Below are 13054 nucleotides of genomic sequence, written 5' to 3'. Positions count from 1 at the left end.
ACACTGGCAGTTCAAAGCATGTCTGAATTTGCGTTTATCTTACTGAGAAACAATCCATCACCAGGAGTTAATGATCTTTTTTGCCCTAATGAATCTACACTGAAACGAATCTACCTGGGTCTCCATGCTGTTCACAATTATTAAAACATGAAAGCTGGTGAGGAAATTGATGATTAACTCTGATGCCAATTAAATGTCAGCTTTCTGAACTGGAATCAATTCAGACAATGCAAGTCTATCTTTGTATTAAAGATGATGCACACAGAAGCTTTTCTCTCAGTGCAGGGGTCCTGGATCTGTACTGGCATAAGCCACACTGCAGAGGGGCAGGCCCAAAGGGCAGCTTTGCCATGAGGAAACAGGGGTGCCCGGAAAGTGAAAATAACACATAGCTGTATCTGATAACATAGAGACACTTGCGATAGCACAGATAGAAAGCTACCTGCTGTGAGCCAAGCTCGCATGTGGATCTCCTATGGACAGACATAATCACAATATGGGGCAGCTTGTTATTCTTTCTGCTGCTAGTGCTTTTCATAACACATAAATGGATGAAAAAACCAGTATTTATTTGTAGGTATGCCTGTCCTGAAGCCAAAGTCTTGCTCCACTTGCAAAAGTCACATTCCCCTTTGAAAGTTAATGCTGCCTTTTTACTGTGAGCCAATCCACTGGCTGTTTCCTGCTAGAAATATTCACCCTTACCTCAGAGTGGTAATTTCACATCCATTTTTAAGTGGAATGAATTTATTTTCCTGTTCCTTCAGTGCTAGTCCTAGGTTCTGATAGCTCCCACTCTCCCCAACACAGCACAGCATTAGTGGATGGTCTCCAGCGCTGCTTCGTGGCTACAGAGACTCCCCACCAAAGCACCTAGGTACTTTAATGCCTCCTCAAAGAAGAGGGCCCGCAAGCCTTACATCATACAACCTCTAAGAAAACAGAACTACATGCTTTTCCACCCTTCTTCCTCACTAACTAAAATGAGGAGCAGAGGTATATTGCAGCCTTGTGGCAATCAGCACTGGGCAAAGCAGAAGATACCCAAGCAACAGCAGTGTCGAGATCCATTGCTCAGTACCTGGGGTGGTGTTTACTGAATAACAATAATAAAATATACCTCTGTGTTGCCATGTAAAATTTTACTTACCTCCATTTTTATTTGAAAAACAATTTTCAGGAGAGAATATTATAAACACCAACTGGAATATAATAAATAAACTACAAATGTCTATAAACCTGCCTCTTTATCTGACTGGTGTCAGTTAAGGTAAAATAAAAATTACAATCTCTACATAAAGAAAGTTATATAAGTAGGTGAGTGGGTTTAAAAACAAAGCAGAAATCTCAGAAAGTTATATTCACCTGTCAAAGCAAGTAAACTACCAGATGAAAAGGAGGCTAGGTCTGAATATGATTAAAGCCTTATTTTTTTCCCCAAAGAGCACAGATTTAGACTTGCTGAAGTCTGCATATTTAAAATACACAATAATAAAGATGAGCTATTGAGTCATCACCAATTATTTTAAAAGAGAAAATTGTTTATTTATAAAGAAACTGATGTTTAGAAAGAAAGACTTGCAGTTGAAGAAGCAGTCTTTGGGGTTTGGAGGTTTTGTTTTGTTTTTCTAACTTAATTTACTTGCTTCATCTCCATTTCTAACTTCAGAAGTATCACATTTCAAATCTTTCCTTTTTAGCTTCTCCTATTGTGGCCTTTAGAGTTTGTGGCAAACCTTTCACACACCTTAACAAGATGTCAATCGTTAACGTGATAGTCCTATCTATTAAACAGGTGAAACTAAGTAAGTGTTATAACACAAAATGTTATAACACTAAATAAGTGTTATAACACAAATCGAAGCCTCCCAGCAGCTCAACGGTCAAATGTCACAAACATCAATTTGTTTAGCTTTTTGGATAATGTCAGGTCCCAACAACTGGACTAAACACAGTTAAGAGGAAGCTGTACTGAGTTTTCACAGAGAAGAGGTGAGCACAGGGTACTAGTCTGCCTCGTGCTTCAGCTGCTGAGCCCCACCAGCAGCCCAGGTGGATCAGGCTGGGGACAGTGGTGTTGGCCATTTTTCCAGCATCTCCACCCTGAGTTACGATGTCCATAGGAAAAACATAGCTCAATCTCAGGACTCTCCCTGGACTGCCCTGCATGGATCGCAGGCATAGCTGCATTGCTTTGCTCTCTTCCCCTAAATAACCTCTCTTCCATCATTAGAGTTACTCCTTATCTGCAGTCTAGCCCAGTATCCTCTTAACACACACAAGAACATCCATGCTGGATCAGACCTAGTCAGCCTAGATCAGCATCCTCTGGGACCGTGGCCAAGACCAGTCCTAAGGGCAAAATCAATACAGGCAGTGGGAAACAGTAGGACAAACAGTAGGACAAAGCTTCCCTGCTCCCGGGAATTTGGGATTCAGAGGCTTCATAATGTAGAGGTATTCCTTGGTGTTTCACAGCCTGCAACAGACTACAGAGTCACTGAGGCTGGTGGGGACCTCTGGAGATCCTCCAGTCCATCCTCCTGCTCAGAGCCGGCACAGTTGCAGCACATTGCTCAAGGCCATAACCAGCCAGGTTTTTATTATCTCCCAAGACAGAGACCATACAGCCTCATGGCAACCCGCTCCAGTGTTTGGCCACCTACACATTCAAGGAAGTTTTTTGTTACATTTCCTGAACTTTTTAACATTCATATGCTGCTGCAACAAATTCCAGAGCCTGCCTATGCACTGCCTGAGGAGCTGTGCGCAAGCCTGGTGTATGGGGTGGGGATTATAATAAGGGTAGCATTTCTCATGTCTCCCCACACTCTGCATGGGACCACTGCTCTAAGATAATCTAAAGTGGCGATCTTACAAAGGTTTCAAGACCACAGCAGGGGTCTTCAGACCACAGCATTCATTACTTTTACTGGAATACTCTGAGATGCTTCATTTTTCTGGGTTCTGGACTTGCTCCATGTTGTCCATAAGGATTCCTTTCTTTGTCTGTCTTTGACATGAGCAGTGGAGGCATCTAGCATTGCTCCATAATATCCAGAGAAACAAGATACTTCTGTTTACAACAGGTTTCTGATAATAAATGTCAAACTATTTCTCATCTCTCAAATTAGAAAAAGTCAAGCAAAACACAATGATTTGCCAAAAGGTAAATAACCTTTAGATGGCATCTTCCCTTCTTGGAATTATTCTCACAAATAGCTTTTTTGTTCTTATGATGCATCTGTTGCATTTATTTCTCCCCTTCCAGTAAGAGTCCCCATCTGCTTTATACATCTGAAATGGCATCTGAGAATTCATGCTAAGAAAGCAGCCTTATCTATTCCAGCCTTCAGATTCACTTTTTCATAAACATCTTCAGGAATACAGAAAGATATTAGGAGATCAGACCTAGAATTCTGTGTTCAGAAAATAACCTTGTCCATGTTAAAAAACAAACAAAAAAAATGGGGCTTTGGGGATGAGGGATGGTTTCATCTGACAGTACAGTTCACAGGACAATATGCATTTAAAATAAGATGAATAGAAGGAGCTAACCAATCACTTGTCATAGAGAGGAACAAAAGAGTTCACCATGCTAAGGCTTAAGCCACTGGTGTTGTTTCTTCACTGTGGTTATTTAATGCAAAGAGTATCTTAGCATTACAGTAAAGATGGAAGATTAAATAGGGACAAAAGCCAAGACTTCATGGTCATCCTCAGCCCCTCATGGAGTTTGTTGCACAGTTTTGGACTGGCTGTTGAGAAAGCTCCATTTCTTCTGGAAGAAAAGTTCAGTGAATAATAAAGCAAGTGTTCTACCTTAGTTGAAAGGCGGATAAAAGGGTAGAAGTCACACTGTATTGAGCACATAAAAAGATTACAGGGATTAAGAATACAGTATGACACAACAAGCCCTGTACAAACCTGGGTTGGCCCTTTTGGCTTTGCTATAATGCAGATAGAACAATGAATCATACACCAAACATTATCCAAAATAAATCATGCAGCATATCTACTGGTAAACAAATCATCCCTGCTCCTCAGAACTGCTCTTTTCATGAAAAGCCATCCCTCTAATCTGAAGAGAACCGAGTGAATTTTTTCCTGTAACTATGAGAAACAGGAAACAGGGCTAAAATTCCCATGTAATAAGTTCAATTTCAACAGACAGAATTTTAATATGGCTACCTAGTTATAAAAGATTTGCTATAAAACCTGCATTAACAATTAATTTTTGGATGTTTGTAAGTTTAGAAACTGTTACAGAAATGACAAATCAAAAATACTCGCTGTAGGCAAACCAGCTTCCAGTGTTCTGATAATTACAATTAGGGAGCTTAATGAAATCCAGCATATCAGATTAGTTTCACAATCCCTACACCTCTGATTTGTACTACCACGACATCTTCTAACAAGTATGGAGCAAATGGATTAGATCTACAGACTAATTTTATAGCCTTCCCTTCCAACTGATTTTCTTGTACTTTCCAGCAATATTTAAGAAAATATTTTCCAATTAATTGAAAGTCATTTAGTGCTCTCACCAAATTACTCCTCAGCGAGTCTGGAGCAGATACACTTTCATTTTCCCAAGTGCCTTTGATTTCTTCTCTGCATGTACAGACATGCACTTAATTAAAACTTTCCATCGAAGTGGCATTAGCTAGACACACAAGGCATACCAAGCTGCTCTTAGGCTTCCTGCCAGAAAGCCAGCAGTGCTGATGCTTTCCTTCATTTACTTTAAAGTGTCAGCAAAACAGGCAATTTATGACCACATAAATATGGAGCCAACAACCTATGACCACTATCTGCGGCAATACAGCACAAATGCACCTGCTTAGTTGTTCCCATTCCCTCGGACTGGTTCATGTTGCCAAACGAGGAATCAGAACACACTTTACTGAGTGCCTTCTGTTAACACCGTAATAAAATAAATCACCAGTATGAGTGTTTAAAAAGGTGTCAGGGAGCAGCATGAACAAATCCCACTAGCAGACAATGGGATTTGTGCAGATATCTACTGTTCACCATGTTGAAAATTTAACCCCAGGGCTTTATACATACAAGCAGGATGCAGACATATCACATTATGAAATGAGGTTTGGTTTTTATCAGGATATTGGGACTTTTGTTAGGAAATAAAGATACAGGGAGAAAAGCCTTTTGCTCTGATACAGTGTTATGATTGTGGGCAGGGATTTAAAAAAGCATTTGAAGAAATGGAGACATCTGAGAAATCATGTAATTGCCAGAAGCATTTGAAAAAGTCTGTAGGACACGACAACAGCTCTCATTATGTGGTACCAGTTCTGCTTCAGAAGGTTTCAGAGATGTATTTGGCAAGCAACCCCCAAGAGAAAATGTATTTCTGACCACCAATGTAGCTATTCTTACATATGAAAGATGCAGTAGAGTCTAGGTGATGCCACTTAGCTCTGTTAGGTGCTGATTGTCATACGTGTGCCTCTGACATTTAAGTTGAAAATAAACTAGAGTGGTTTTAAATTGAGACTAGGTTTCATGTGTGCCAGCACCGATAATTCTCTGATCTATAGACTTCATCTCCTAAAAATGAGAGAGATCTTACAGTTATTTTTACAGTCAGAATCTAACAGGAGCAGTTCTGCTAAGAGTAGAAACATACCAACAACTGGAGATATCTGCAGGGCACTGAGGCTCAAGCTCAGCACGAAATCTGAGCATGAGGAAAAGTTCATCCTTGCCTGGGAAATATCTTCATGCTTTCCTGTGCAAGAAGAAATGACTGAACTGGGGCGTAAGGACCCTCAACTGACTTCATCATACAGTAAGATTGTCCTTCAGTTTATAGCTTCGCATATTTATCTTCCAAATGCATTTCTTGAAAGGCAAAACCAAAAAACATTTTCCTCATCCTGCAAACGCTTGTTAAAGAGTATTGTTAGAAAATTCAGGTGAAATCCTGACTTCTAGAATAAGAGAAAAAGAATTTCACTGACTTCAGAAATGCCAGGGTATTGCCCTTCAGCAGGAGCTTGAACAGGGTGTAACTGGGAACACATCCCTGTATACTGAAGAGCCCAGCCACATACATAACATATCTTAAGGGTCTTGCTCAGACACTCTGTGCCTCCTGAATCTTCTAAAGCATAAGGGAACTGGAAACATGAAAAGACAGGCATCTGCAGTTTTGCTCACACTTTAATCGCTTGAGATCAACTAGAGAAGTAAACAAACATGCTAGTATTACAATGCAAACAAAAAAAAATCCAGTCATTGAGATGTTAGATCCTCTTTATAATTTCAAGTGCCAGCCACTTTTGAAGAAGGAACTTACGGTAACTTATGGACTTATGGTTATAACTGAAGTGCAAGTGTAATCCTACCTGCAGGCACTAATCAGACACTCTTACAAAACCTCCAAGATATAGCAAAGAAACACAACAGGAGAATTAAATGATTCTAAGTATTAGAGCTACAGCATGAAGTTGGGTGTAGAAATGGAGATGACTTTCTCTAACAAAAAGATACATGCCAAGTTGGCTTGTTAGCTCATGCAATCCCTGTGAAATGCTTTACACAAGGTGGAGTAGATCCTAATTGTAAAACAGACTTCTGTAAAAATATAATTGAGAAAACATTAATCACTTAAGATACATTTAAATAGACTTAAACTTCTTTTATATTTTTGTTTGTAAAAACATAGATTATATCCAAATATTAATTAATATTTTATAATTAAGGATGCAGTTGCTTGAAGCAAATTTCTTAAAGCTGTTCACTACAGCTTAAATTTTTTGTTATTTTATGTGTATGTATAGGATGCCAAATTTTCATTAGATGAACTGGTAAGCTAAAAATATGTGTTTTCTATATTTTGTTACATATGCAATCATTTTATTGGAGCTTAAGCTCCAGTATATGATTGGGCTTTTTACATTGTACTGGGTCTGGCTAGGATGGAGTTAATTTTATTCATAACAGCCCGTATGTTGCTGTATTTTGGATCTGTGATTAAAACAGTGTTGATAACACATCAGTGTTTTGGCTATTGTTTACACAGTGTCAAGTCCTTCTTGATTTCTCACTCTGTCCCCCTGTCCTGTTCCCCCCCACGTAGGCTGTGGGGGTGGGTAAGAAGCTGGGACACACACAGCCAGGACAGCTGACCAGAAGTGACTAAAGGAATATTCTACACCCATACGATGTTGTGCTCAGCAATAAAAGCTGAAGGAGGAGGAAGGGAGGACATTCTGGTTATGGCATTTGCCTTCTAAAGTAACCATTACCTGTGTTGAGGCCCTGCTTTCCAGAAAGTGGTTAAACATGTGCCTGCCAATGGGAAGCATAAATGAATTCCTTATTTTCCTTTGTTTGTGCACTTTTGCTTTACCTATTACTGACTTTATCTTGATCCACAAATCTTCTTACCATCCTTCTCTTTTCTCCCCATCCCATGGGACAGTAGAGTGAGTGGCTGTGCAGATGTTCGGTTGTTGGCTGAGGTGAATCCACCATGTAATCTCTAAATTCTTCAGGACTTTTTTTGCAGATCCATGGCAAATCAATTTTTTGTTATCTTACTACTTCATTAGTTAAACATTGCTACTTTGGGGTTTAGTTTCATTATTACCAGAGGAAGTAAAAAAGATCAAAAACCTATCCCCTCCAGTAGAAGGAGTATTATTCAGAGAAGTGACTCTCAAGGAAGCTAACAGAGGATAAGGTTTCAAGAAGTGTATGTTTAAGGCAGCTACCACATTGCAGAGGCCTAAGTGCAGAGTCCTTGACGGATCTGGTCACAAGGTGATCATTAAGAATTTTGGTGAATTGAATCCAGGTGGGTGAACTGAGTGCAACAGGCAGAAGATGCACAGCAGATATTCAGACAAGGTAGAGACAGAAAACAGGAAACTGGGGGCAAAGGGATCAGAGAAGGTAATGTGTGGCAAATACCAAATCCCATGAAAAGAGGAAAACTAAGCAGATGGAAGACTTGACAGAGGAAGCACCTGACAAAGATAAATTGCCAATCTACAGGGAAGCTCGAGTTCTGCTGTACAGTTAAGTTCTGGAGCTACAAACACTTAAAGCTGTCAAGAAATACAGAGAACTTGGCCCCTTACATCCTGGATCAATTGGCACTGGAGTAGTGTGAACATTAAGGTGAAGAAGAAAAATCTTCCCTGCTGCTATCTGGTGTGAGTAAGCAATCATAACTGGATCAACATGCTCAGGTTCACTTCCTCTCCTTGCCTACCCACACCTAGAACAAATGCTGCTGAGAGAAGCTGTAGGTTATCAGAAGAGAGCCACACTCTCTGTTGGAAGGATGAATTCTGCAACAGAGACCATGTAGTCACTGAAGGCTTGAGTTACCCCACCTGAAGAGTTACGTGATCTGTTATTAAATCTGAGCTCTCATTAAGCATAGCACAAGCTAGAAAAAATGGCTAGGTGTGTAAAAGGGAAAAAAACCTTGAAAACCCAGAAACAGTCAGTATAGGATGTTACACATTCTATACTGACAAATACTAGATTGTGTCTGTTCTGGTTGAATTAGAAACCAAGCCCCACAGCTACCTTATAATTTTGCACTATTCAGCCTCCAGGCCCCAAAGCAATAAAACAGTGCGAGACATTGGAAGTTCATATTTAGGAAACGGTAGTAAACTTTAAAAAAAGTCCATGTCAATAGATATTATTTTGCAGTTCACTACCATAACAAAGTTCAACATAAGAAAGTTAATTCCACAACAGAGCAGAAGAGACAAAGCATGTTACAGCTTCATTCAAGTAGTGTCACTTCCAATTAAAAAGCAGAAGAAAGGGAATAGTGAACACCATATGAATTTAGGTCAAAGCAGATAATTATTTTTGTTCACTTACAAATCCCAAAGAAAAGAACTTTGACACACGCTCTTAGTGTTCAGTAATGGACAGAGTTTCCTAGCCATTCACTGGCCACCCTTTAGAACCTGGCAGAGGTATCAGAACAAACAGTGGAATAGTACAGGATTAATGCCAATAAAAAACAGGAAATTTGGAAACAAAGTGTAAACATAGCCTTTCTGCAGCTAAGAGGAAAGAAGAAACTAGGCTTCTATTATCTTGGAAACCCTACAGTTTGTTCATATCACGAGCCTATAAATGAACACTATTTTCTTAACTTTCTAATCAAAACCAGATACAAGAATAGGAAGTCAGTAACTGTCAGTAACTAAAAAAGCTGATGTGTCTTTTCAAATCTCTTCATCCTCCTTCTATACCAGTCACATTACTTGCCCAGCTCAGCTATCACCTAAGATTATAAACATGCCAACATAAGTAGATGCTGGAAGAAAGGTTTCATTTTTCTACTTATCACAGGCCTCAAATTGCTGCTGACAGACCTGGACTAAGAAAATTTACTACAACTTTCCAGGATGGCTGTCTGGAATATGATTTGGAAAGAAAACTATTTGCCTCCAGAAACAACTGCTTTGTTGTGAAACTCTTGGACGACTGGCCAAGGCTGTCAGTACTGCCATTCATGCAATCTGGCCATCCATCACGAAGCACCAAACCAGCCATTAGCACATAACATAAGCTACCACAAGCTCTTCACAAAGACAACCACAATAAAAATAAACCCTGAGTTCACATCAGGGTGATCAGGGTGCCTGGAGATCAGAGTCCTTTCTCTTTTTGTTCACCTTTTCTTTCTTTTCTCCAAAATAGTTGTAATTAAAAAATATTACCAGAGGTAATAGTGGTAGTCTGTGCACTTCACAGGATCAAGGTGGTATCCTCCACAAGGCCAATTCAAACATATGCCACATGCAAGGCTCTTCAAAAAAGGGACAAATGGATACAGCTCCAGAAATGGAGCCGTATTGCATATACGATTAAGCAAATGTCCTCATATTTCTCACCTCCTGCTTCTCACAGTTGCTTCCTTCAGTCTGCTAAACTCATTTAGGGACCTGGGATCCAAATGGCTGGGCACTGGGGCCTAGAGTTGTCACTTAGGACATCTTCTGAAGCACTTCAATCTAGGCTACAGAAGGGAAAGAGAACTGAGCATGCCATCCAGGAGAAATACTCTCCAGCTGTGTGGATGCAGTTTAAATGAGTTATACAACATAGGGTTTCCACAGGTTAGAGTACCCCTGAACATCATGATGCCAGTGGCAGGTAGACAGTCAGACAGAGTTTACTGCACATCCTGAGGATGAGCTATTTTGGGGCCTATCTGCGGAGCAACTTCCACGCGTAAAGTTTGTTCCCACAAAATAAAAATCCCTTCTCTAAAGCCATTTACATACTTTTCCCTTCCACGGGAGGACAATGGTATCAGCAATTGCTCTTGCAAGACTGATGTAAGTATACAACATGAATAATACAACGCATCAGAAACTCATTGGTATACATACTGACCTCTGCTATTTCAATGTTGCTGTCTATTGTAGATTTAATTAATTGTAGAAAAAGTAACACAATAGAGAAGAAGATGAGAGCATCATAGAAGACAACACAGAGGAAACCACGATAGTTCTGTATTTAAAAGCATGGGATCAGCTCTCAAATTAAATTGAAATCAAGAGAAATTCACCTTTGTTAGCGATGTCAGTTCACATTAACAACACAGCTTCTTATAAAGCAGCTGAGAAGTATCTTCCACACATACAAATTTTGTCAAAGCTGTTCTGATAGGACAGTCACTTTTATTGACTTCATTATTCAGTCCATTCAACAGGGATTATCCACTAAAAATAAACTTTGTATGCAAAATTAAGAGAAAGTTATAAATAAAAAAGGAGCTGAGATACTATATACCTGATAACTTCCAAAGATCTGGTGACAGGAGATAATTCATAATTCAGTCTTTGAGTCAGAGTTTTGTAATTTTGTTAAATGTTTTGTGGAGATTATAATTAGCATAGTATTATTAGAACTAATTTAAAACTAATTTTACAGGAAAATCAACCTTAAAGCATAGAAAAATAGCTTTGTTCTTCATGATACTTCCAAGTAAATACAGTATTTCTTTTTAGGTAAAGAATTAACGTATCAACCCAAGATTTTCAAAAACTCTCAATAGTTTTAGGCAGTCTATTTGTAGGAGTTTATAACCTTTAAAAAAGATCAGTAAAAATCAAGATTTTCTTGTTCACAATTAAGAGTCCTCTATGAAAATTAAATTCAAAATGCACTGCAGTTGGGAGAACAAAATACCTGACAAGTACTCAGTCACTGCCTAACTGAAATATGGTACCAATCCCAAGAATACTTGATGTAATTTTCCAGTTTACACATAGGAATTATGGAAGTCCACCCTGTCTCTTTCCCTCTGGAAGCAGGAAATCCTTTATCTATTTTAAGAGTTTCAAAACAGTCTGCATAAAGGGAGAAATAGCAGAACACAGGACAGTGGAGAGGCAAAGAACTTCTGTTCCACACATGTGTCTTTTTTCATAAAATCTCTTGTTTGCAGGCATGAAAGAGAATTTCATATTGTCTGTAATATTCCTTATGAGGAATTTTCATTTGCATAGTAATCAAGATTCAATCTGGGAAAAAAAAAAAGATAAAGAATGAAATTTAAAGGCTACCAATCAAACATAATTCTCTATTTTGCCATTGCTTTATAATTCTAAGAAAAGATAAAGAGAATATCCTGAGAGTAAAAAAATGTTTAGATCAGCCCAGAAGGAGCTCATATGGACTAATATTAAACAGTGGCAAAAATAACTAACCCACCTGAATATAATGTAATGTAATAATTTATTTCACTTATCAGAATGTCTTTGGTTAACTTGAGTCTTAATATTCTGCCATCAATTAAAAGCAGAAATCCTCAAATGTTTGGAAGTTTGCAATTCCATTACTGTACCCTCAGCAACAGTTATCTTAAACTCATCATACTGACAAAACAATGGATTCTGTACTTACCTAAAAGAAAGACCAAAGTTTCCTTTTCCTGAAAAGTTACCCTAAAAATGTACTGCATTTACATCTCGAATACAAGGTAACACAGTCTGGAGTTACATGTCAAGACCACTTCAGACAGGCATAAAACATCCCGTTGAATTTCTTGCTGTGTGAGGCAGCAGGGCCCAAGCTTGCAGGTGCACAAGGGACCGGGGAGCCCCTGGTAGCGCCCTGACTCGGACAATCTGCTTTTTCTTATTATTTGCCACCCCTGCTTCCTGCAGCTATGCAAGATGCTGCTTCATATGTGCTGCTTCTTAAGGGCAAGCTAGCCTCCCCTCTTCCCAACAGTTCAGAAGAGGTGAGCTACTTCTCCAGGTACCAGATTAAAGGTGCTCTGACACTGCACAGGGCAAACATTTCACTAGGCTGCCATGCAACTGGGGCACAAGTGTTAAGTCCTTGACTAGTTTGTACTAAAAACCTAAAACCCTACCAACAAGCAAAAAAACCCAGGGAGTTCACACACGGGAGGAATGGTCTGTAGTATCTTTGTTCCACAGAGGAATCACACTCTCCTGCAGAAGACCCAGAGGTGCAGAAGCTGGTACCTGGCAAGGTGCCTCAGGTGCTGCAATGGCTTGTGTGGCTCCAGGAACTGTGGGGAAAGCAAGGCCATGATGTCTGCTGATGGATACAGGTGCAGAATGCCACCACCTGATACTTAAGAGCAGAGGCACTTAAAGAGTGCAGGAAGTAGAGAGCATCGATTCAAAAATGTTGATTTTTGAGACATTTGGGGTATGACATTGAATCATGCAGAAAAAGAGTTGGAGGTTACCTTACACTCAGTAGGGACTCCCTAAAATCGCAGAAAAGAACCTATCTTACACTGATGCTTTGTCATCCTGGTGTTTTTTTCTGTAACCAGAAAGCAGGAGGGATGCCCTGCAGCACTAGTACAGTGTCTTCCTTGGCAGTCTTGCTGTGACCCATAATGCCTTGGGGATACTATTTGCCTTTGTGCTACAAGGCCTGTATGCCACATACCTGTCAATTACAATAGACCAGAGCTGTACAGCAAAGGAAAAACAATTTATATAATAGAACAATATATCTAGCTGATGTATTTTGTATAACAATACATTTTAAAATG

General features: G+C 39.4%; 1 protein-coding gene across 6 annotated transcripts in view; it reads right to left on the bottom strand.

Moving 5' to 3' along the window:
• Positions 1-13054, bottom strand: part of OXR1 (oxidation resistance 1) — a 292999-nt gene that overhangs the window by 236289 nt on the left and 43656 nt on the right. The window lies entirely within an intron of this gene.

Source organism: Strix uralensis, chromosome 1, assembly GCF_047716275.1.
Source record: "Strix uralensis isolate ZFMK-TIS-50842 chromosome 1, bStrUra1, whole genome shotgun sequence".
NCBI lineage: Eukaryota > Metazoa > Chordata > Aves > Strigiformes > Strigidae > Strix > Strix uralensis.
This window is presented reverse-complemented; position numbering and strand designations above follow the sequence as displayed.